This window comes from Nyctereutes procyonoides, unplaced genomic scaffold (genome assembly GCF_905146905.1).
Source record: "Nyctereutes procyonoides isolate TBG_1078 unplaced genomic scaffold, NYPRO_anot_genome, whole genome shotgun sequence".
Classification (NCBI taxonomy): domain Eukaryota; kingdom Metazoa; phylum Chordata; class Mammalia; order Carnivora; family Canidae; genus Nyctereutes; species Nyctereutes procyonoides.
In genome coordinates this window covers 6,441,058-6,466,728 of record NW_026575147.1, presented here as the reverse complement: position 1 = coordinate 6,466,728, position 25,671 = coordinate 6,441,058, and the positions used below count along the sequence as shown (strand labels likewise).

At 35.0% G+C, this 25,671-nt stretch overlaps 1 pseudogene; it reads left to right on the top strand.

Moving 5' to 3' along the window:
• Positions 1 to 25,671, top strand: part of LOC129501208 (60S acidic ribosomal protein P0-like) — a 109,691-nt pseudogene that overhangs the window by 1,610 nt on the left and 82,410 nt on the right.

The window sequence follows — 25,671 nt, the reverse complement described above, 5'->3', positions numbered from 1 at the left end:
AAAATATTATTAAAAGTAAATGATATCTGTGGGTATGAATATGGCCTCAGCTTTTGAAAGTTTGAGGATATAGAATTTGAATAAGGCATGTTTGAGTATGAAATATGTGCTCTGATGAGCTTGTAAGTAAAAAGAAGTCTTCACAGTTTTTCGATAGTATCCCAGTAACTCTAGTCTCACATGCTTAATTCAGAGAATGTGTGAGGCAAGAGAAGAAATAATGGAGGCGGGAAGTACCCATGGGAATCCAAAGCTGTTTCTAAGGCAACCAGGTACATTCTAACTAATCTCAAAATATGATCACTTATGTAAAAATTTATAATATAAGCATATAAAACCTAACTTTTAGTAAATGTTATGTTTGGTGATTGTATCTATTTATTTCTATTTGTCTAAGTTTGCCTTGCAAATGGAACTTATAAATGGCTATTTTTTTTTGAATGACCAAGAAAGAAATTAAGCTTCCAATTTCCACTGAGACTATAAGTGGATTATAAAGTAGAAAAAAAAAGTTGTATTTTATTATCATATTAATTTTAAATGACTCTACATGATTAATACAACTCTAGGTATGGACATCACACAGAAAAGTCATTCCTAAAAGAGTATTTTCTTTTTTACATGGCTCATGCAGTTAATGCCTATAACAGTTTTTCAGTGTTATAAAAAACATTTTGTTTATTTTTATTTTTTATTTTTTTTAATTACAGGTATTTTATTTGTTACTAAAATCAGAGATCTGTCCTTTTTTTTAAACTTAATTTAATTTAAACCAAATTAATTAACATATAGTGTATTATACTTTCAGAGGAAGAATTCAGGGATTCACCAGTTGGAGATAACAGCAGTGCTCGTGACATCACATGCCCTCCTTCATGCCGGTCCCCTGTTATCTCCTCCCCCCTCCCCTCCCCTCCAGCGACCCTCAGTTTGTTTGTTGTTGTTTTTTTTTTAATAAATTAATTTTTTTATTGGTGTTCAATTTACCAACATACAGAATAACACCCAGTGCTCATCCCGTCAAGTGTCCCCCTCAGTGCCCGTCACCCACTCACCCCACCCCCCACCCTCCTCCCCTTCCACCACCCCTAGTTCGTTTCCCAGAGTTAGGAGTCTTTATGTTCTGTCTCCCTTTCTGATATTTCCCACATTTCTTCTCCCTTCCCTTATATTCCCTTTGACTATTATTTATATTCCCCAAATGAATGAGAACATACACTGTTTGTCCTTCTCCGACTGACTTACTTCACTCAGCATAATACCCTCCAGTTCCATCCACGTTGAAGCAAATGGTGGGTATTTGTCGTTTCTAATGGCTGAGTAATATTCCATTGTATACATAGACCAGATCTTCTTGATCCATTCATCTTTCGATGGACACCAAGACTCCTTCCACAGTTTGGCTATTGTGGACATGGCTGCTAGAAACATCGGGGTGCAGGTGTCCCAGCGTTTCATTGCATCTGTATCTTTGGGGGTAAATCCCCAACAGTGCAATTGCTGGGTCGTAGGACAGGTCTATTTTTAACTTTTTGAAGAACCTCCACACAGTTTTCCAGAGGGGCTGCACCAGTTCACATTCCCACCAACAGTGTAAGAGGGTTCCCTTTTCTCCGCATCCACTCCAACATTTGTTGTTTCCTGCCTTGTTAATTTTCCCCATTCTCACTGGTGTGAGGTGGTATCTCATTGTGGGAGCCTTTCCCCTAAGATCAGGAACAAGACAGGGATGTCCACTCTCACCACTACTATTCAACATAGTATTGGAAGTCCTAGCCTCAGCAATCAGACAACAAAAAGACATTAAAGGGATTCGAATTGGCAAAGAAGAAGTCAAACTCTCCCTCTTCGCCGATGACATGATACTCTACATAGAAAACCCAAAAGACTCCACCCCATGATTGCTAGAACTCATACAGCAATTTGGTAGCATGGCAGGATACAAAATCAATGCCCGGAAATCAATGGCATTTCTATATATTAACAATAAGACTGAAGAAAGAGAAATTAAGGAGTCAATCCCATTTACAATTGCACCCAAAAGCATAAGATACCTAGGAATAAACCTAACCAAAGAGGTAAAGGATCTATACCCTAAAAACTATAGAACACTTCTGAAATAAATTGAGGAAGACACAAAGAGATGGGAAAATATTCCATGCTTATGGATTGGCAGAATTAATATTGTGAAAATGTCCATGTTACCCAGGGCAATTTACACGTTTAATGCAATCCCTATCAAAATACCACGGACTTTCTTCAGAGAGTTGGAACAAATTATTTTAAGATTTGTGTGGAATCAGAAAAGACCCTGAAGAGCCAGGGGAATTTTAAAAAAGAAAACCATATCTGGGGCATCACAATGCCAGATTTCAGGTTGTACTACAAAGCTGTGGTCATCAAGACAGTGTGGTACTGGCACAAAACAGACACATAGATCAATGGAACAGAATAGAGAACCCAGAAGTGGACCCTCAACTTTATGGTCAACTAATATTCGATAAAGGAGGAAAGACTATCCATTGGAAGAAAGAGTCTCTTCAATAAATGGTGCTGGGAAAATTGGACATCCACATGCAGAAGAATGAAACTTAGACCACTCTCTTTCACCATATACAAAGATAAATTCAAAATGGATGAAAGATCTAAATGTGAGACAAGATTCCATCAAAATCCTAGAGGAGAACACAGGCAACACCCTTTTTGAACTTGGCCACAGTAACTTCTTGCAAGATACATCCACGAAGGCAAAAGAAAAAAAAGAAAAATGAACTATTGGGACTTCAACAAGATAAGAAGCTTTTGCACAGCAAAGGATACAGTCAACAAAACTAAAAGACAACCTACAGAATGGGAGAAGATATTTGCAAATGACATATCAGATAAAGGGCTAGCTTCTAAGATCTATAAAGAACTTATTAAACTCAACACCAAAGAAACAAACAATCCAATCATGAAATGGGCAAAAGACATGAAGAGAAATCTCACAGAGGAAGACTTGGACATGGCCGACATGCACATGAGAAAATGCTCTGCATCACTTGCCATCAGGGAAATACAAATCTGTTTATTTTTAAGTGCAATATTCAGGAATCACTGACGAAGCTTTAAACAGATGGTGATTTATTCATATAGAAATGGTATATAACACACTTTTCCTGAGGTTAATATCTATTGGACAGATAAAGAGTGCACGGATCTGAGGACTCTGAAATTCGCCCATTAATCCTACTAAAGCACCTTGTGAAAAAGCTAACCACAAGTTCTTTTTTTTTTAAGATTTTATTTATTTTTTCATAAGAGACACACACACACAGAGGTAGAGACATCAGCAGGGAGAAGCAGGCTCCTGGCAGGGAGCCTGATGTGGGACTGGATCCCTGGACCCCGGGATCACACCCTTAGCCAAATGAAGACACTCAACCACTGAACCACCCAGACGTCCCAAACCACAAGTTCTAAGTAGAACTCAGTGAGATTGGCAACAATATGATTTACTAGGCAGATTGTAAGATGTTACTAAATTGTTTTAGAATGTAACATAATGAGGTCAGTCTATAACAACTGACTTTATCCTCTACTATCCCTGACAACAGAAATGTAAGAATAAGCTCCAATTTAATGCTAAAGCAGTACATGTAGATAAACATAAAAGAAAAAAAAAGTACATATTATTAAGGGTGCAATTGTTGCATATATATTATTACTGCATTTTAGGTTAGGGATGATCATAAAAGCTTGAAGGTTATTTTTAGTAAATTAATATTTTAAATTTAGCATGATTATCTACTTACTTTCTAGCCATGAAGAAAATATTCAACTATGCATCATTTCCTTTTATCTATATTTAGCACAGCATAACATGCTAACTTTTTTTTAGAGTATCAGGAGAATTTCAATGGCTGATAATAGAGTTCTCTGAAGCTTGACAACATTCAGCATTCTATTTTATTATATAGTCAAGACTTCCATTTTTTTATGTCATACAAAATATAAGGAGTGAATTTCTGCTCTCAAATACTCAACTTCTGTTTCTGTTTTCAAAAGTAATCAAAATTTTTATGTATCACATCATTCACCCATTTCAAATAAAAAGTATAAAATTCAATGATGTTTTAGTAACTTCACTAAGTTGTGTAAACATAACTATAAATCACTTTTAGCAGATTTTCATACTCCAGTGAGGTCACTCTTGCACATAAACTGTTTACACATAGATATACACTTTTCCCAGGCAACTACTTTCTCCATAGATTTCCCTTTTCTGGACATAGCATATATAATCAATAGTACATGGTCAGTTATTTATGCCTTTTTTCAGAGTATATTGTTTTCAAGGTTCATCCATATTTTATTATGAATCCATAGTGTATTTCTTTTAATTGCCAAAAAGTATTCTATTGTATGAATAAAGTTCTTTTTATCTATCTATTCATCAGCTGATGAACACAGAGGGTTTTTTGTTTGTTTTTTGTTTTTTGTTTTTTTTCCTGTTACAAATAATGCTGCTATGAAACATGCAAGTTTTTGTTGGGACATATGGTTTCAAATATCTGTGTAATTTTAAGGAATTAAAACCAAGATGGAAAATGTACAATGTTAGAATGACTCAATAGAGAGCAAAGAATGTCGCATCCTTTTTATTATAAAACTTGGAAAAGCTGTTTAAATATTATCTCTTACAATAATATATGCATCCATTTTTCTTCATGAGAATTGAGGACATACTTTTTTACACTATATCTAATAATTATAAATTCCCACATCAGTTATTCCTAAAGTGACATCCTTTCATTTTTTTTTTACCATAAATTATCTGCACCACAAGGGGTTGTCAAACAGATGAGAAGTAACTTTTTCTCTATATTAGTAATGACCAAATAAATAAATAACATTATCAATTAAAATTTATTTATACAGTCAAATTGAGGAAACAAAATAAAATCAGCCAATTTAACTTTAAAGAGTTTTAATCCTATGAGCAATTCACAAATGGTATGCACACACACACAAATACACATTTTGTTACACGTTTTTTAAAATCTAATAAGTGGGTTTAATTTATTCAAACATGCTAAAGCCTAGACCTGTTATAGGTGCTAGAGCTTATTTCTGCATTAAGAATTCACAAGTTAATCTGCTCTGCGTGCTGTTTAAAGACATGTGATTGCAGGACTGTAGAACTTCTTCTTTATCTGCAAAACTTCCGCATTGTACACAGAGAATTTATTATTGTCAAAATAGAGTTTATTTCACAACTAAATTACTCATTCCCATGCTCATGAATTTAGAATTCATATTATAACAAAAAGTAAATTTGTTGCCTTTAGAAAGTGTTTCTCCTCATCACAGTAACCTCATTTATTTATATAAAGCCAGAACTTTGATCAAATGTCATCACTGCTAGACATTGATAGATTTTGTAGCAATACTGCCACTGAAGCCTATTTCTTGTCTCTTTGGTTAGGGAAAAAACCCCTGATAATTTATCTTTAAAAGTTAAGTGATTGTCTTATTTCTAAATATTACTAAATTATAGCTTGGCTTAGGAACACTGAGTGTGAATATTGACATAATATCTAGGAAAAAAATGACAACCTCAAACCCAGAAGAGTATCTACTTTCTTCATGAATGAAAATTATTTACTCATTAGTAACATCAATGCAGCTGGTAAGTCACTGACTAAACTCCATTTTTATTATTTGCTGTGGTTTATGAGTTGGCAGAGACACATAATTTCTTTCAATCCTACTTGTTCATTATTAATGTTCACAAGATTTCAATGATGAATAGAGCATGCGACAATGCTGAGGCATCGTTACATCCATTTATTTCTGAAACGCTTCAGTATTTGATAAAGTGTAATTCTGGAATCTAGTAAAATTGAATCAGGCATGGTGAATGTTCATCAGCTGAAGACAACAGATAAGTTCCTAGAAAGCAGAGATGGTAAAGCTTAATGGTGCATTATGGAGCCATACTATTTGATGTGTTACTTATTAGTCATGTGAGAGCTAGTGACCAGTTAGTCAAATTTTTGGACCTCCATTTTCTCACCTCTCAAGTAGGGATAATAGTGGAATAGAGATTCCTTGAAGATCAAATGAGAAAATCCCATAAGGCTACATGGATATAAGTTTTCGTTCTAATTGTGACACTTTGAGAAGGAGAGATATTTTTTTCTGAGGAGGAAAGTTATTAATAAGATGCTGGAATGACACTCATAAAACCAGATTATCTGAACAAGTCGGGCATTTGATTATTTTATGTAATGCACACTTAACCTGGTGTTTGGCACTGAATGGGTGTTTAATTAATGCAAACAAAGATTAGTATTATTTAAATTTTTATCTTTGCACCTGATATTTGATGTATCTCCTTTCAAAATATTTTGATATAAGAGCAACTAGGATTGATATTGTCCTAGAGACTTGACTCATAGCCATCGTTATCAAGTCACCATTCATTCAAGTAAACCATTTGCTTTGCCTATCCTACTCAATCCTGGGGTAAATACTGTAGACAGAACAATGAAGAGATAGTCCTTGCCCCTTGGAGCTTGCTTCTTAAAATACACTCAAGGAACAACTAATTTCAAAAAAGAAGGCAACCAATACTTTGTAGTATAGTTTCAAAATGATAGAAGGTTTTCTTGCAAATAAATTTTCAAAGAAAAACATCAGAAATGTTATTGTAGATTCAGGGATTCATAAAAGTTATAAAGATTATTTTTTAATTTGAGGGTTTATTTTATTCCAGTTTCCCTGAGTAAATATTAATCAACCACTTTCCTTGACTTAGATATCCAGAATTTCAAATGTCACTGTTCTGTGTAACTTGTTCCTCTCTTCTGTACTTTTTTTTTCTACTCCTCAGATTAAGACTGGAACTGAAGTGTGAGGATATTGGGATACCTGGTCTAGGACTTAGTAGGAATTCACTTGTATTACTAAGGATAACCTACATTTATGTATAACCTCCCAAATCTTAATGCTTTAACAAATAAATGTCTACATTTTAGTCATGGAAATTTTGCTACTGGCTGAACATATCTCCAGAACGGCCTCCAAATGGTGACTCAGTAATGTAAGATATTTTTATCTTGAGAATATACCATCTCTATGCTGGCTTCTATATTATTTCTAAAAAGGAAGAGAGATGCTTGAATATTTAAAAGTGGCTATAATCCAAATTGGTTTCATCATTTGTGCTCATATTCCATTGGCCCTGGGTAGTTACAAGAGGGCTGAAATACGTGTGTGTGTGTGTGTGTGTGTGTGTGTATGTGTGTGTGTGTTGGAGGGGGTTGCATAGAGATATTCCACCAGCAACAAATATATCATCCGCATGGTTCTACAAATTTCTAAAATGACTTTTCATGAGATTTAAGTAATGATTATGTGGAGTGTAGGCTAACAGGAGGCACATGATCATTAAATTCAGTCTAGGACTTGAGCAGAAACTGAGGTGAAGGGTGGTAGTGATAATTTCAAAAGATTTGCTCTATTAATGAGTGGAGAAATGCTTCAGAAAGAAAGTTCTGAAAACTACTTAAAGCACAACTCTTCCTCAATATTAGTTCAATAATATAAAATGGAATATTAAAATGGGTCATTTTTAAAGAATTCAGAAACTTGAGGTACATAAGGTATTCAAATACTTCACTAATTTTCTAGGTCAATAATGTAATTTCATGCTTCTGATGCTTCATTTTCAAAACTAGATTGAAACATCTCTCTTTTTCTGTAAGCTCACTTTCTTAGACTCAAGTAAATTGAGAAATATGCCTTGACAGTGCTGAAAAATATATATATTGTATAAAGGAAATATATATATGTATATACATATATTTTATAAAGGGTATTATATATTGTATAAAGGGTAATATTTATCTTAGAGGAAAACAAAATATGCACAAAGAATGTCTTTGGCATGTCTGATAGAGCCAGACATTGCATTCACTTCACTGATGCATGGTATTTGTGTCAATGGAAGAAAACTTTTTTCTATCAACCGTTCTTATTCTTTGACAATCTGAGAACATATAATTTAATTTGGTTTTGCAACAATAGTCTACAGCTCTTCAGCGCATAAACTCAAGTGTTTGGAACAATTTTGAAGCTAATCTCAAAAAAAAAAAAAAAACCCACAGAAGATGTGTGTGTGTGTGTGTGTGTGTGTGTTGGGGTTATGTACGTGTAGGTGTACTGCTTGGAAGATAATGACAAGAGAGATAAACAAGACAAGAAACAGAGTTTTAGTGTCAAACCTTCATATCTAGGTGAAAGAATTAGTTTTCTGGAAATAAGAGGAGAAAGAATGTGAAAAGCTATATTGGGAACTCACCATTTCATGTCATGCTGCCAACAGCTGTATCATGGTGTATTTTGTTTTACATGAGAGTAAATATCTAAATTTTAAAGGCCAAACTATTTGTAATGATTGTACCATAGGCTTCTCATATTAATATCTATATGAACATCTTTTTAAATGAAACTGAACTTCACTTAAACAAGAAAACAGCACAACCAAACTACCTCTCCTTTCTCATACAGATGTTAAATGGTACTGTCCCTTCTCAATTTAAGGCAGATAAAATGTTTTAAGAAAATATATATTTATTCTTATGCTTCACTTAAGAAAAAAACACACATCTAAAACTGTAAAACCAAGATGCCTGCTTTGGAAAATTCTGCAAAGTTTCAATTTATAAGGTAGACAAGAATTATTTTAAAATAAAGAAGATTTTTATACCACAGAAATAAAGAAAAATAATAAAGTAGTTCAGGAAAAGATAGAAGATTCTGGTGCAAATAAATTTCCACCAGAAATGTTTTTATACAACCAAGGATTCATAAAAAATATAAAGATTTCTTCTTTAATTTGAGAGTTTATTTTAGTCTCAACTGAATATAGGGAAATATGAATCAACTCTTTCCTATTATTTGCTATAACTGAGATGATGTTTAGGGTTACTGTTTTTTGGAGGGAAGATAAGAAGTTAGGAATGATCTAGGCCACCTGCAAGGAGCTCCCACTACAAAATCAAGTTCTCAAAGGTAAGAAAACCATAAATCTAATTAAAATGTACATTTTAGAATAATGGAGAAGGCTGATGATTATTGGGCAATTTTGAGAAAATCTGTAATGTAATTATCAATAATTAATATGCTAACACTACTTATTTTTGTTTTAGGAGGTATAGTCATATACAATATTCACATGTTTATGCATAATATATGTAAGCATATATGTTTTATAAACAAATATAAAATGTATTTAACAAGTTTCTTATTAAAACTAGAGATCTTAAAGAACTATTTCATAAAAGGCACCTGCACAAACATTCTCTGAGTGAAATAATGGAGTTCAATGGAAACTATTTACATCCAGTATATACATGGGTCAAGTTAGGAATCTTAGTGCAATGTCAAGTACATTAAAAATATTTTTGTACTATAAAAATAAGTGTAATAAGGGCTAATAGTAAAGTTTTGTCTTCAGTTTCTGTTTTAAGTGTTTTGCTTCACAAAAAGCTTTCATGATGTAGGAATATCTCTCCTATTTTGAACAGGAATACATCATTCTTGTAATTTGCATATGCATAGCTCACAGAGTCTGATGTTGGGCAACTGGGTGTTCATATTCTATTCTAGAGCTCTGCCAGCCACCATCCATGAATGTACTTTTCCCCATGAGAGTCTGCTCACCGACTTAACTGAATAAATGATAGAAAATCATCCAAGTAAAAAGCTTCTGTCAAGTAATAGAGGACAATAAGCTTAAGGAGAGGCAAAACTCAGAAAACTCAGCAATCTGTAATGAGTGAGAAATAATTAATTTTTGAAAATATTATTTATGTGATTTTATCACTCCAAGTGTTTCAGTAGTCCCTCAGATTTCCAAAATATTTTTATTTATTTAAGGCATATCAAGTTTTATATGAATCCCACTCTATGAATCAGAAAATGCTGAGACTCTATAATAAAAATCACTGGCATGGTTCAATGTGTTAAGAACAACAAACAAAATGGATTAGAATAAAATCAAATATGTTAAAAAATGTTTTCTTTTTTTTCTAACGGTGACTATCCAAATTGATTTGCATGTGGGGAACCAGTCATGGAAGCAAATGGATTGACTGAGGAAAAAAAAACAACATAAACAAACAGTCACCACAAACCTTTCCCCTTATATAGAACCCCAGGCCCATGTGGAGAAAGAACGAAGGAGGGAAGGAGGGAGGAATCCAAGGAGGAATGTAATTCAAAATCAATCTGTTTACTTGCTGTTTTGGCAAGTAAACATTTCATATTTGCACACTAAAATAAATTAACTTCCTGTTGAACTCAGTTTAATTAAATAGTGTTTTTTCCCCTTTCTTTCCTGCTTCCTGACATACAGCCTCAAGTAAATAAAGAGAAGGAACCCCTAACTGAACTCTGTACAAACCTAAATGGTACTGCTGCGATATTTCTACCATGTTGATTAGTTTCTATGCATTTTGTGTGGGAGTAGGCCTTGGCAAAGAGCAATGATGATAAGAAACACATGTGGGCAGGAAGTATTCACAATGGCCTATGTTCATGAATCTGATATACAATCTTGGACCGTAAATACTATATTCAATACAGAGATAAATGAAGAAAAAAGCACCTTGGAGTGAAATTTGGATGAGAAGTTTGTTTGTTTTCTACTTTAGAAATTCCTAATTTTACCTAATTCTATTCCTTTCCCTTCTAAAGAAACAATGATGAAAACCATTCCCTACTGGCAGGTGAAGTAATGATGTAGTCAATCGTCTAGATATAACCTCAGGGATGTCTGACATCATGGAAAATGAAGCCACAGGAGTGGCAGGGGCAGAACTTTAATCACAAGGGAAGCGTAGAAGTTTGAATCTAGTCCTATATCTGGAGGAACTGGGGTCAAAGATAAAGAGAACCCAAACATGAGGACAAGAAAGTAGAAAGGAGCAAAGAGTGATAGACTGTGGAAGGCGCCTGGGGCTTGTTCAGAACAAGAGCAGAAACCAAGTTAAAGACCTTCAGGACAATGTCAAAGCAGAATCAGAAGACATAATTCTCTCCATGCTGTGGCATTAAAGACATAGAAAGAACAATGTTTTAAATCCCTCTGCTTTAAGACAAAATTGGGCATAAATTTTGGCATAGGACAGTACTAGTGTGGAAAATTAAACTAAAAATTGAGAGTGAATGGGCAAATTTTTGTGCCTGAAGAAAGCTTTCAACAAGGTACTATGGAGATCTTTCCTATCCAAGACACAGATCTCACCAGACAATCCATACTATCTTTTTAATTCCTTGTCAACCTTTGATTAAATTGGTAACATTGGAGTCACTGCCCCTGTTTCCAGTTGCCTAAAGGGGATGCTAATATTTTTTATTCACTTTTGTACTCATCTAGCCATCAGCACAGATTTGTGTAGCAGGATTTCCAGACAATGGAACATGGCAGCAAAATATTCTGCCGACTATAGTGTTTTTTTTTTTTTTCTGTGACGCAATTCATGACATTCATCTTCTTCAGGTCAATACATAACCTCTGCCGACTTCTCAAAAACATTTCTGTTGTCAGGCATGTCTTGCAGATGTGTCTTTGGGGACTAGGAATTAGCAAGCAGAACTGTGTAGCTTTCAAAATATTTTGGGCCTGGTTGAGCAGGAGATGCTTTAAATAAACAGCAAGTATGTCAGTTGGTCCTTTCCTCATTTTCTTAATGAGAGCTCCTCAAAACCTACAAATGACTGTTCTAATTGAAATGGGAATCTGATTGAATAGGATCCAGAATGACTGCCAATGCATCATGGATAGACCTTAGTAGAATATCCTTCAGAAACTTTTGGCCATATGTGTATGAAATCTGCTGTGTCCTGGCTGTTTTACTATAAGGTTTTGCCCTCATGATAGAAAGTCAAATTTTGGATATCATATGTAAAACAGTCATCCTTTGTCCTAAAATGACATTTAAAGATTCTGTAAAGTTCTTTTCTATAATTTTATATGACATCTACTATGAAGATTCATAAGATATTCTAGAAAGGCTTTCATCAGAGATAGAGGAGTAGTGAACACAGTCCCCCACCAGAATCAGCTTTTCTTTTTTTTTTTTTATTTTATAAATTAATTTTTATTGGTGTTCAATTTACCAACATACAGAATAACACCCAGTGCTCATCCCGTCAAGTGTCCCCCTCCGTGCCCGTCACCCATTCACCCCCACCCCCCGCCCTCCTCCCCTTCCACCACCCCTAGTTCGTTTCCCAGAGTTAGGAGTCTTTATGTTCTGTGTCTCTTTCTGATATCTCCCACACATTTCTTCTCCCTTCCCTTATATTCCCCTTCACTATTATTCATATTCCCCAAATGAGTGAGAACATACACTGTCCTTCTCCGATTGACTTACTTCACTCAGCATAATACCCTTTTCTTATTTATCGTAGGAGCATGTGAAGACTGGCACACATATGATAGACCAGGCTTTGCGTTAAGCCTTCTACTCTTTTCCATCTTAAAAGTCCCACTCAAATCAAACCTCCTTAATCATTAGGTTTGAGGTTATTGATATAATTGAGACAAATAAGTAAACTAAGACTGTCCTGAACTAATGGGTTTACCTTATTAAGGATGATTTCTTTAATGTTCTAATGTTCTTTCTTTGATACTTAAGAGTATTAAATATCATGGTATTATTCACAAATAGTATTATCCACAAATAGTATTAAAAATAATAGGCAGCCCTGGTGGCTCAGCTGTTTAGTGCCGCCTTCAACCCAGGGCCTGATCCTGGAGACCCCGGATCAAGTTCCACGTCGGGCTCCCCGCATGGAGCCTGCTTCTCCTTCTGCCTCTCTCTCTCTCTGTGTGTCTCTCATGAATAAATAAATAAAATCTTAAAAAAAATAAAAAAATAATAGTATTATCTACATAGCAGTAAAATGGAAATATATGCATTGTTGCATGTCTTTTTTTAAAAAAGGATTTTGTCAATTTATTCATGAGAAACAGAGAGAGAGTGAGAGAGGCAGAGACACAGAGAGAGAAGCAGACTTCTCACAGAGATCCTGGTGCAGGACTCACTTCCCCGACCTGGGGTCAAGCCCTGAGCCGAAGACAGACGCTCAACCGCTCAGCCACCCAGGCATCCCCGTTGCATATCTTTAATGTGTGTGTGTAAATGTGTTATCTATAATTGATAAATATACAAAGATATGGGCAATTCAAATCTCAACATTGAAATATGCAAAAAATCATTATATATAGTTTATATAATTTTAAAAATCATTGTGCATAATAGAAATTTTACTAGAAGCTAGTAACTCCAGTGACTCAAATAAGGGACTGTACACACACGTTTGTATTTTTTCACTCTATACATCTATATTGTAAAGCTACCTTGCCTTGCTTGTTGACTTCAAAGTGACGTAACCTAAAAAAGGAATATATTAATAAATAGTTTTTCTAGATATCGACTGAAAGTCGAAGAGACCAAAGATTATAGTTAAACATCATTAGCAACAACAAGCTAGTGAGGCAAAAAAAGTAGGAATTTCCTACTGGGGCCTTGGAATATACAATGAAGAGAAGCAGAGAAATACTTTGGGAGGAGGAGGTGAGGTTGGGAAATTCTAAGTTTCTGTACCATTTATTGTGTCTTCTCCTTTCCTTTAGTATGGTGTATTTCTCCTTGAGCAATGAAAGGAAAAGGTTCTGTATCCAGTATCCCAAAGGTAAGTAAAACGGTGATTCCATTACAAGGAAGGTTATTTAAGTAAGAAAGATGGATTCTTTTTGTGGGAAATCAATTCTCTCAACTCGCTTTATATGGATTTTTTGCATCCTACATGTAAAATGTGGGATGTAGAGAGAAATATGAAATGACATAGGGGTCTTGTCAGGTCATTCCTGGAAAGGTTTGGAGCTATTAATGGGATCCTCTGGGGGCTGACTTAGTAAAACCTAAATATGGAAGAACAAAGTAGATGAAGGTTATCAGGATGATAAAAGGAAAATCAGATATTTAATCCTTGCAAGGTGTTTGCATCACTTTTTTTGTTTTGTTTTTTGTTGTTTTGTTTTGTTTTCCCAGGAGAAATTTAGAATTATGTGGCACACAAGCACACAAGGCCCTTCTGAATGTGGGGAGACAAGCCCGCTGTTGCTTTACTTAACATCCTTTGAGTTCAAGATTACTCACCATTTTTTTTTCTATTTCTGAGAGAGTACTTGAGAACCATAACATACAAAAGGCCAAGGGTTAGTTAGAGGTCCTAGAATTTATTTTTTATTTTATTTTTTTTAAGATTTTATTTATTTGTTCATGGCAGAGAGAGAGAGAGAGAGAGAGAGAGAGAGAGAGAGAGAGAGAGAGAGAGACTAGAATTTATTTTTGATTCTGCTACTGGATTTCTGAAGGTTTCTAGACTTCCGTTATGTACAAATCCATCTTCTCTTCTTCCTCACTTAATATTTTACTATCCTCTATATATGTTGAAAAACTTTAATGATAACCATGGTTTCTTACCTCAAAATTTTTATTTGACCCTTCTCCTCATCAGCTAAATGTCCCTTACTTAGATGTCTGTCTTCCCTGACTACCCTAACCATGATGTTCTGAAAGAATCCTGAGCCTAGGCCAGCTCTAGCTTTTCTGCTTCTTAAAATCTCCCATCTTACAAGTTACTTATGGCTCTTGATATGCACTTATGAAATATTCAGTGACTAAACTAATCAAAATTACTCATTCAAATTTAACTGCATAAATCACATGAATCGATAAGCTAATACATTATATTGAAGCTAATCCCCAAGATGGTCCACAATGATCCCTGGCTTTTGATATTCACCTCATGTGTATGTCCCTTTCACATTATGCCAGAATTCATCTGTAGAACCAATAGAATATTATAAAAATGATGATAGGTCATGTTTGGGATTAGACTGTAATTGAAGGCATCTTCCCCTAATCTTTCTTCTTTCTTTCTTTCTTTCTTTCTTTCTTTCTTTCTTTCTTTCTTTCTTTCTTTCTTTCTTTCTTTCTTTTTCTCTTTCTTTCTCTTTCTTTTCTTTCTTTCTTTCTTTCTTTCTTTCTTTCTCTTTCTTTTCTTTCTTTCTTTCTTTTTTTTTCTTCCTTTCTTTCTTTTTCTCTCATCATTTGTTCTGAGGAAGTAATGTCAAAAGCATACTTACAGAAAGGTCCATGAGGCAAGAACTAAAGTCTCATGCAAGAAAGCACATGATTGATTTTGGAGCCAAACCTACAATTCTATTTAAGTCCTCACAGATGACAAGAGCTCTGATGGAGAGTTTGGCTAGTCTCAGCAAAGACTGATCCAGAACCACACAGTTAAGAGACCCTCATATTTCTAAGCCTCAGAAACTATGTGAGACATAAATGTTTTTTAAGCTGTCAAGTTTTGGCCTAATATAAACAGGTTATGTTGGGGAAATGAAATAGAAATCAAAAAGTTCACAAATGTAATAAATGTCACTTCTAAGCAATTAGTAAAGTTGGATGTTTCCCTCATTAGATGTTTGAAATCTGAGTTTAGACATACGAGACACCAGAAAATAGCCCAAAATAAGAAATTCTGCAAGTTATAAACTTATGTTAAGAAGTTTGTCTTCAAATTTAAGACTAAGTAAATCTTTTTCCAATGATGTACTTGGGCTTATGTATCTGTGACAGATTCAGACACAATAAGCAATAGTACCTCAGCATATTAATCATCCTAAAATGTCCCGTCTAGTAATACCATATAAAACCTATCCAACGTTAAGCTTCTCTCTTAAAGTCAAAAGAAAGGTTCTGCTATGCATTATAATGAGAAAGGAAAATTGTGCTGGCATTTTTATACTTGAAAATTGTGCTGAAATTTATGTTTTTCATATTTTTATTTACATCATGTTTGATTTCCTACTTTGTCCTTGCAAACAGGTGTTCCTAATCAGAGAAAACATATTTTTATCTCTGAATCTCCTCTGTGTTCTTGGACTTCTCATTCCCAAGGTATATTTCTAGGGATTCAGCTCCTTAGCCACAGCCTGAAAAACACTGATTTAATCTAGGGGATAAAGCACATAGTTTAAAAAAAAAAAAAAGGCAGTTCACTCTCCTCCACAGGCCATAGGACTAACAGATCTCTTGATTCTCCAGTGGTCTCACATAATGAATCAAGAAGACTTCCACTGAATGCTGATACCAAGTACTTTTATGGGTGTGAGGGAGGAGGGCAACACTGCCTTCTGTTACAAATGCCTGTAATGTAATTTTTTTTTAATTTTTATTTATTTATGATAGTCACAGAGAGAGAGAGAGAGAGGCTCAGAGACATAGGCAGAGGGAGAAACAGGCTCCATGCACCGGGAGCCCGATGTGGGATTCGATCTTGAGTCTCCAGGATCGCGCCCTGGGCCAAAGGCAGGCGCCAAACCGCTGCGCCACCCAGGGATCCCCAAATGCCTGTAATGTAAAGGTGGGTATCTTCAATGACTAGACTACTCCTGTGAGGAAGAAGACACCGATAGTTAAATCTGGGACAGTGCAAATTTAGAATTATGTGCAGCACAAGCAAAAAAGGCCCCTCTGAATGTGGGAAGCCAAGCCCGCTGTTGCTTTGCTCAACATACATTTTATTTGTTTTTTTCAAGCTGGTTCTCTCACACTTTTACTATGTTTGATAAAAGTTCTCTGTTCCAATACATGTTTGACCTAATTTGGATTTCTGGCTACACCAATGAGCCTCAATAAAGTGCTATGGTCACTCCTCTGTGGTGAGAATCAAGACTTCCCAAAAATGATCTTAAGCAAAGGAAAGGATAAATTGTCCTCCACAGACCTTGATCCTAGTTACACAAAGTTCCAGGGAATCTCTCTATAAAGGGGCTGGCAGCCTCATGTGTGCCACGCTCGTGACTGCCCGTAGATGTGCCCACAGGTCTTTCACAGAATTGTCATTCTCTGCTATTAACTGAAACCCAGTGGTTTCTCCTTTAGGTTAAGGCATCGCTTAAAGAAAGCAACTAAAAGCAACCCAGAGTGGTCATCGATGAATTAAAACTTCCTGAAATGGTAAGGTTAGGATGCAAATTGCATCTCCATAAGTAGTCAGAGAGATAAACTTATCATGTAGTCTTCCTCTAAAAAATTCTAATCTTAAGTTTCGGACACTTATTTATTAGGGTATGTCTTGCTTTGTAATTTTTCTATATGTTCTTCAAATCTACTGATTACCTTGCCTTCAGAAAAGGCAATTACCAGAATCTCTATAATATGTCTCATTGTATCCTCACTAGTGGCTTTAGGTGCCACATATTGTATGTGTGAGAAAGTGCACAGTATTTTCTAGTTTAAGTAAGATACTTGCCTTTAGTTAACATGAGAATAAAGGTGGTGAGAAACAAAGCTCCAATGCTTTGATATAGAAGGCTTCCATTTATGTCTGTTCTGGAAACAAGCTGAGATGCTTTTCCACTCATCCTACTTTTCAAACCCACATGGTGTATTCAAAATTAAATTTTTCTTAAAACACTCTCTGGCTCCTTCATATATGTGTACTATATAATTCTTTCATCCGGTTCTCTATCATGAAAGGTATAACTTTGAGACTGTTAGAAAAGGTAAGGAAGAGGGGACCATTGTTTCTTCATACTCAAAAGTGTGTATATATGTGTGTATAAGAATGAGAGGGAGAGAGAGAGAAAGAGACAGAGGCCTAAAACTAAAAACAAAAACAAATTGCTTATTTTTCTGTTGTTAGTAAGTTACATTCTATGCCTGAAAATATTGCTCAATGCAGCTTTCAGCTAACAAGAGTTAATCCATGTTTACTATCCAAAGACTGTGGAAAGAAACACAGAAGTCTAAAGGGTGGCTGGCTTAGGGCCAAGAACATGAGTTATTTATCAGAGATGTTTTTAATGTGTGCTTTGTAATGGATTTATTACTGGAGAATTAGTTAGAGGGAAAGACTTATTGAATTTCACAAAAACATGAGTATAATTGAATGTATTATTCACTTGGTGTAAATCCAACTTTATTAAGAAGTGGGCATTATTCAATTGTTCAGGTTTTCCAGAGGTCAATATCCTTTCCTCAAGGCTGCTAAAAATTATTAGTCTTCTGTGTCATTATTTGGATTATTTAAGGTTGTGACAGACTGGAAGTTTTATTTTCTTTTTGATCATTATTTGTAAAATGTGTGAAGTGTTAAAGATACTTCCAGAGTAAAAAAATAATTAAAATTATTATTTTTTGGTGTCTGGTATATAATTATTTATTTTTAATTTTTCTTTTGCCATTTTATTTCCTTATGTATCACACAAAGGAAGGAAGCCTGATAGGTAAATGGGTACTAAATAAAGCTCCTAGTAAATGTTTTATAAATATTTAATCATCACAGAAACCAGTGAGGTAATTATTAGTGTTATTTCCATTTTACCAATGAAGAAATTGAAATTCAGAGGTTAAACTAAACAGGGTCACTTCTCTTCTTAGTGTCAAAGCTGGGATTAAACATCAACTCTTCTGAAATCCCAACTGTTTTAGCACCACTATTTCCATCACTAATTGGCCGTGATAATCTGGTATGTTATTTTTTAAAAAGATTTTATTTATTTATTCATGAGAGCAACACACACACACACACACACACACACACACACACACACACGCAGAAACCACAGAAAGATAGGCAGAGACACAAGGCAGAGGGAGAAGCAGGCTCCATGCAGGGAGCCTGATGTAGGACTCGATCCCGGGTCTCCAGGATCACACCCTGAGCTGAAGGCAGCGCTAAACCTCTGAGCCGCCGGGGCTGCCCAATCTGGTATGTTAAATATGTAAAACTGAACTGATAGAATTATCTTATCTGTTGCTCAGTAATATAACTACCTAGGTTTAGTATCTTAACTGACCCAAAGTTGCAGTTCATAATATGTTGTATAGGGAGGTGGGAAAAGTCCAAACACAAATCTCTTCGTTAGTTCATTTTGTCAAAGATCGCCTAAGTTAGGCTGTATGATATGGAGAGAATGTTGATGGTGAGGACACTAGGGAGAATTTTAGAATAATGTTCTCAAGGGTGGGGTCTAAATCCCTTCTCTCCTTCAATGAACTTTCTGTGAATATACCTGACTTATAAATACTGAGGAGAAATCATCCCTGAAAGACTTAGAAGCAATTTTTTTTTTTTTTAAAGAAGGAGATGGGAAGAGAAAGCGAAAGAGGAAGGAGGAGGTGAAGATAGTGGAGAAGACAGAGGTGGAGGAGAAAAAGGAATAAAATGCATATAACTATAGACCTTAAACCCCTCTTATCTGGCATTTATTTGCCTGCAGCAAATCTAGCAACTTCACAGAGAATCTACTTCAAGTTATTGAGCATAGCCAATGGCCATAATAAGCATTTTGAGTATAAATTATGTCTTTGTTGGCTTTTATTTGTTTAGAAATGGAGCTAAGCTAGTGTTGGCAGCTTTGCAAATATCTAAGACAGAGACTGGCCAGCTCAGCAGTAACTGAGATAAATATCAAGAACACTTACTGTGATATGACACAGCTTATGTATCTCTTTCTTCATCATATTTTTCTCAGTTTACTCTATTTTCTTTCCTTTTTTTTTCCTGTAAAAATATTACATATCTTTGCTGCTATGCCTAAATCTGCTAGAACAACCTCAGATCTTGGTTTACACTTGCCAAAGCAATACAAGACAAAATTCGTCCAGTTGAATTAAGAAAACAGAAGTGAGCTACTTTAAGGGTCAGTTCCATATCAAGGTGAATTAACTTTACTAAGGGATAATTGGGAAGATGCCATTCAGACTTTATCAACTAATAGGCTAATAATCCAAGGATTTTTTTTGTTCCTAATGTCATAGGCTATAGTTCTGCCATCTAGTGAAGGCATATTAAATTATATTTAGATATCAATGACATAAACTATATCTCTGCATAGATGTGTGTGCAACCTGGTCCTGTGAGTGCCATGAAAAAAAAATAGCACAATGCTATTGCCTTCTCACTATATTACCACTGTGCCATTAAATGTCACCCTGACTCCTGAAGCATGGCTACCACAGTCATTTGGGATAAAAGCAAATGGTTGCACTTTGTTTCATTTTGTTTTCTATATTCAGATTTGAGGAATTATAAGCCACTCACTATTTGAAACAATAAGAAGAGATTTAAAGAATGAGCTATGTCTGCCAAGTCCAAAAATCAGTGTTGGTGTACTCTGTCTTGGTTGCAAACATTGAAAACAGCAAAGATTTAGAAGCACTAGAAAATTTTCTATTATGTATAATTATACAATATACCTATATCTACCCACATATATATATATATATCATATATACACACACACATATATACCTTTTGAGGAAAAATTTATAGGTGTCTAGGAGCAAGAGATAATAAATATGGAAATTAAGATATTTTTACCTTAAATTAAGGTACTAGCACTTAAAAATTGACCTAATTAAATTTATATGAAATTTAGATCTTATAACATCATGGCTTGTTCATTATGAAGATATGCTAAGTGCGTGGCTTATAGACTAGGGCACACTGCCCAGCTTGAGCTGATTGTTTTTAGATTGATGACTGTCTAGTAATTTCATACATATATTTTTCTATTAGGAAAATAGTTTTCATTAGCTGTATGTTTAACACCAGAAGTTTAAGGTTCAGAAGACATTGCTATTTAAAAATTTGTTAAATATGTTTGCATTATTTATGGATTTTGTTCTCCTATTAAGGGACACCAAAAAATTGGACTTAATGCTTCAATTTTCATATAACTAAAGACATTAAATTTTTGCAGCTCACAAATTTAGTGATTTTTTTCCTTTTATTTTTAATTTTTTTCTTTTTAGTTTTAGTTCTTATACTCCTATTATCTTTGCAGATTTGAAAATATCATTCTTAAAGGAAGAAATCTACTGAAATCTTATTGGGCCAGAGTCCTGATAACATGTCAAGTGCTATAGGTTTTTTAGGTGAAGAAAACTCTTGAGAATTTCTTTTTAATCATGTAAGTAATCAATCACAAAGTGAATTAGATGGACACAAGTTCTTTGCTGCAATCATGGTCAGGTTATAATATAAAAGGGAATATGCCATTTGAAGACCAGATAGTAAATGGCAAATTTAGTTCTACAGAAAATAAATGAAGACCCTGAAGGACATTCAATTTTCAGAGGCACCAATAATGTTTATTTGAAAATTGCTATAAATAGAAATCCTGAAATTACTCTGACTGACAATTATAGCTGAAACAACAGCAATAATGAATAAAAATGGACTGGTAATAACCTTCAATCCAAATTTTGAAGACCCTGAATAAGCAGTCTCTAAACTTCTACGGAATGCTGGCAGATATTGGCCAACATGTGGGGCTTATATTTCTGACCATAGTGTTAAAAGTCTCTAAAGCTTTCTCTACATGTGTTCCTTTTCAGAGAGAAAGAGCATTCCTCCTCTGAGGGACATTCATTATGTCCAATAGCATATGCCTTCTCACTTCTCTTCTCATGGTAGCCAGTACACAGTCATGTGCGAGGAATTCTCTGCTATATTGAAAACAAATCCATTCCAGAGTTACTTAGGGTCTTCTGGGATGACAAAACCCCTGCAATGTATGGAACTGACATCAATATACTCAGGGACAGAGCCATATATATACAATAAAATGGGTTATGGGAGAATTTGATCTAGAAAATAAATGTTACATTTCCTTATTACAACAATGCATTCTGATTTCTCTACATCATTTCATTTTACAAACATCTTATAAATCTGCCATGAAGGAGAAAGTTATTGATAGTTTCTGAAAATTCTCCGTAAACAATTTATATCCTTTGATTTTATTTTTACAGTACTACTTTTGAAGACTATATATATAATATGAGGACTATAGGAAACCATAGGAAATATATAGCAATTCAATGAAAATTTAAAAGGGCAAATTAATGAGTAAATAAAATTTTACTTTCTTAAGTGTGTTGCCAAACTCACTTGACATTTGTTAGTGGCTCCTGATGTTGTTATTATTATTAAAAACTTTTTTTTGACTATTATGTACTTATCTAATGGTTTCTATTATGACACAAACAGCCTTAAGGTTGTAAGTATCTCTAATCAACAGTTGAGGAAATTTGGGGAAATTAAACTGCAGAAGTAACAGGGAGAGGATACAAGTCCAGGGCTTCAACTCCAAAGCCTCTTATCTTTTTTTTTTTTTTTTAAAGTTAAGTGGCTTATTTTTTTTTAAATTTTTTTTTAATTTTTATTTTATGATAGTCACAGAGAGAGAGAGAGAGAGAGGCAGAGACACAGGCAGAGTGAGAAGCAGGCTCCATGCACCGGGAGCCCGATGTGGGATTCGATCCCGGGTCTCCAGGATCGCGCCCTCGGCCAAAGGCAGGCGCCAAACCGCTGCGCCACCCAGGGATCCCAAAGCCTCTTATCTTAATCACAATTTTGTTCTTCGCTTATTACTTTCATCTCTAGAATTCATTTTTACTCTCTGTGCTAGAGCTGCAGCTGAAATAAACTGAAAAATCTGTCGTTAGCAAGACACTGAATTATACACAGAGCACAAGAAAATAAGTGTACCTCACACTAAAAATTGTAGGCTTTCTAGTTTGGCCCCTTGGCTTGACAGTGCTAGAGGATGATTTCTAGAAATTTTCCTCAATGATTTCAGCATTTAGAATTAATACTCTTGAAAACGTTTGAATACATTTGCAACATTCAATTGTTTTGTACTTTATTCACCACAAACTTTTGAGAAGATTTTTCAGCAGTCTGGAAATCCTCTATTGTGCCTGTGACTGAGTTCTTGCTCTTGTTTCTATGGTTCCCTGGGATGTTTAGCCCAAGGGCTAGAGTAGAGTGAAAACCTAATGAGCCATTCTCCCTCTGTTGCTGCTTGTCCCCATACACCTACATACATATATATACACACACGGAGAGACATACACACACTCTGTTTCTCTCAAATCACTAATTAAAGAGAGAGTTGGTAGCTTTATTGATAAGTATATAAGGTGATATCCACTTTTAATTTACTATCCCCAGTGGATTAATAACGAATTCTTAATAAAAGTAAAACCTTTACTTAATAAAAGTAGTAACCTTTAATAAAATCAAAGGTTACTATCACATTCTAGATGTTTATCCTCAATTAATAAGACAGGCAAATCAGTTTTGGTGTAGTAATCAGACCATCCTTGACCCCTGAACCCAATGATGAGAACCTTCTACAAATTTCAGGAAAGGATATTGATAAAGATGGACTGAAGAAGAGAATGATGGTGATGATGTCTTTTATGTTCATGATATTAAAGTGCTTTCAAGACAGTTTTATATATATCCTCTAATCTTATTCTCACAACACTTAGTAATATACCAGTTTATTTTTTTTTTAATTTGCACTTACAGATAAGTGACAGCGATGTTGACAAATTTTTCAAGGTCCTACTTCTTTTGTGACAAAGCCATAGTATGGATCTAAAATTCTAGTTCAGGGAATCATGTCACATCAAATAAGTAAATTTTCTTTGTATTTGAATTCTCTGTTTTCATACTCAAACAAAACTAACACCAACATCAATATTACCAGTAATAATGAGGAGGCAAATATATGAAAGATCCAGGATTCAAATCCCGACTGGATGATTTTTAAATCTATGCTCCCAATCCTAGCTACAATCTCAATAAGAAAATTTTTGGCTGTTTTTCTTTTATTTGAACTAAAAGATCTTTATAATCAAAGTGATTTTAAGAATAATTGTATTTTTATTTGATCTTCAAATATCACTAGTGTGGTATGTGTTCACTTTTGTTTTAATGAATTTCATAGCTCTGTTTCACTTTCCCTCCTTGTGGAGGTAAAATAAATGTTGATATCAAGAATATGTTAGGGACATTTGCCTTGAGATGGTGATCTAAGCTCATGCTTATAGATTTCCCTTTCTCTTCAAAACATCAGTGAAAATAATCAATGTTATATAAGAACAGAAAAGGAAACAATGAATGTGAGAATCTAGGACAACCGTGTCATTCAAAAGCCAGAAGCTTTTCAGAATTTCTACAAGACATAAACAAGGAGAGGCTGGATTGAGGAAAGAGCCAACCAATTCACTGTTTACAACAGACAAACTAAGAGTCCAGAGGGAAAAAAGGGTGGTAAACCACCAAAAGATTTTTAATGACATCTACTAGCTTAGAGGCAGGGAGTGAAGGTAAAAGGAAGAGCTGAGACAATCAGTTGCAGCTAAATCTGGACAGTGCAGATGACTTCTGTATATCACTAAATTAATGAATTTATACATAACCAAAATACCATCCACTATCCATATAACCCACTGTCACAATGTGGGTTTCTTTGGAAGAAGAGTCAGGGACAGAGCTTAATACTGAGGAAATATTTATTATTTGTTAGAAAATGGCTTGAGAGAACACCTGTGGAAGGGAGAAAAATGACAACACAGAGAACAGGAGGAAGCTGCACTGTGATAAATGTTCCGTTATAAGTTTGGCCAGGTCACTGCAAGCCCTGGAGTTAGAATATTCTTCTGAATCGTCCTGAGAGGAGCTAATAAGTCCAGGCCTCTATGACCCCACATCAGTCACTGCTTTGGATCTTCCTGGGAAGAGTCTTGGTTTTGGAAGAAGTAGTTTTCTGTAATTAAGATTAATTAATTCCTAAAGAAGTGGATACCTGAAGGCTCTTTGCCCACAGGATTCCAAACAAGGAGGCTATCGGTCCTTCATTGAAGAGACACTTGGGAGCATACCAATGTGTTCACCACACTTACTCAGGAAACGACAGTATTACTACATTAAGTGAGAGCAAAAATAACACCATTTCCTGAGGACAAGAGACATACTGTGTAGAAAAGGGAACATAGAACTAGTTCTAAGTTACAGTAGACAAACTGTAAAGAAGACTGTCTTCTATGGGTGCCTCCACCTGACTGCTGATGGAAGCAACAGGACTTCAGTGCTGGAAAAAGAAAACGTCAGAAGAGCTAAGATTTTCCTTTCTCTTTTTACATGACTACAAAATTGGAATAGTTACAAATATGATAGAACTCCCCTTAGCTCCCAAACTGTCTGATAGTCTATAGACTCATCTAGAATGGTGATAAAAGACAAAAAAATAGCATGAGTCATAAAAAAAGATGTGGGTAATTCTAAAGAAGAAGAGAAAATATCTGAGGGACAAGAGTGGACACACTGTGATGCAACAGAGCTGCTGGGAGGACCACTAGGAAACTGTTAGTCTCATGGGCATTTGAGAGAATTTTGAATTTCTGAACTGGAGAAAGAGACTGGAAATATATGTTCTTTTTTTAAAGATTTTATTTATTTATTTACGAGAGACACAGAAAGAAGCAGAGACATAGGCAGAGGGAGAAGCAGGTTCTCTATGGAGAGCCTGATGCAAGACTCGATCCCATGACCTTGGGACCATGACCTGAGCCAAAGGCAGATGCTCAACCACTGAGCCACCTAGATGTCCCTGGAAATGTATGTTCTAATATGAAAGCATGGTTAGATAAATTTTAAAAAAAATACTACAAATAATGTACAGTAAATAAAACATTTAGGAAATCAATACAGACTTGAAAAGAAATCTAA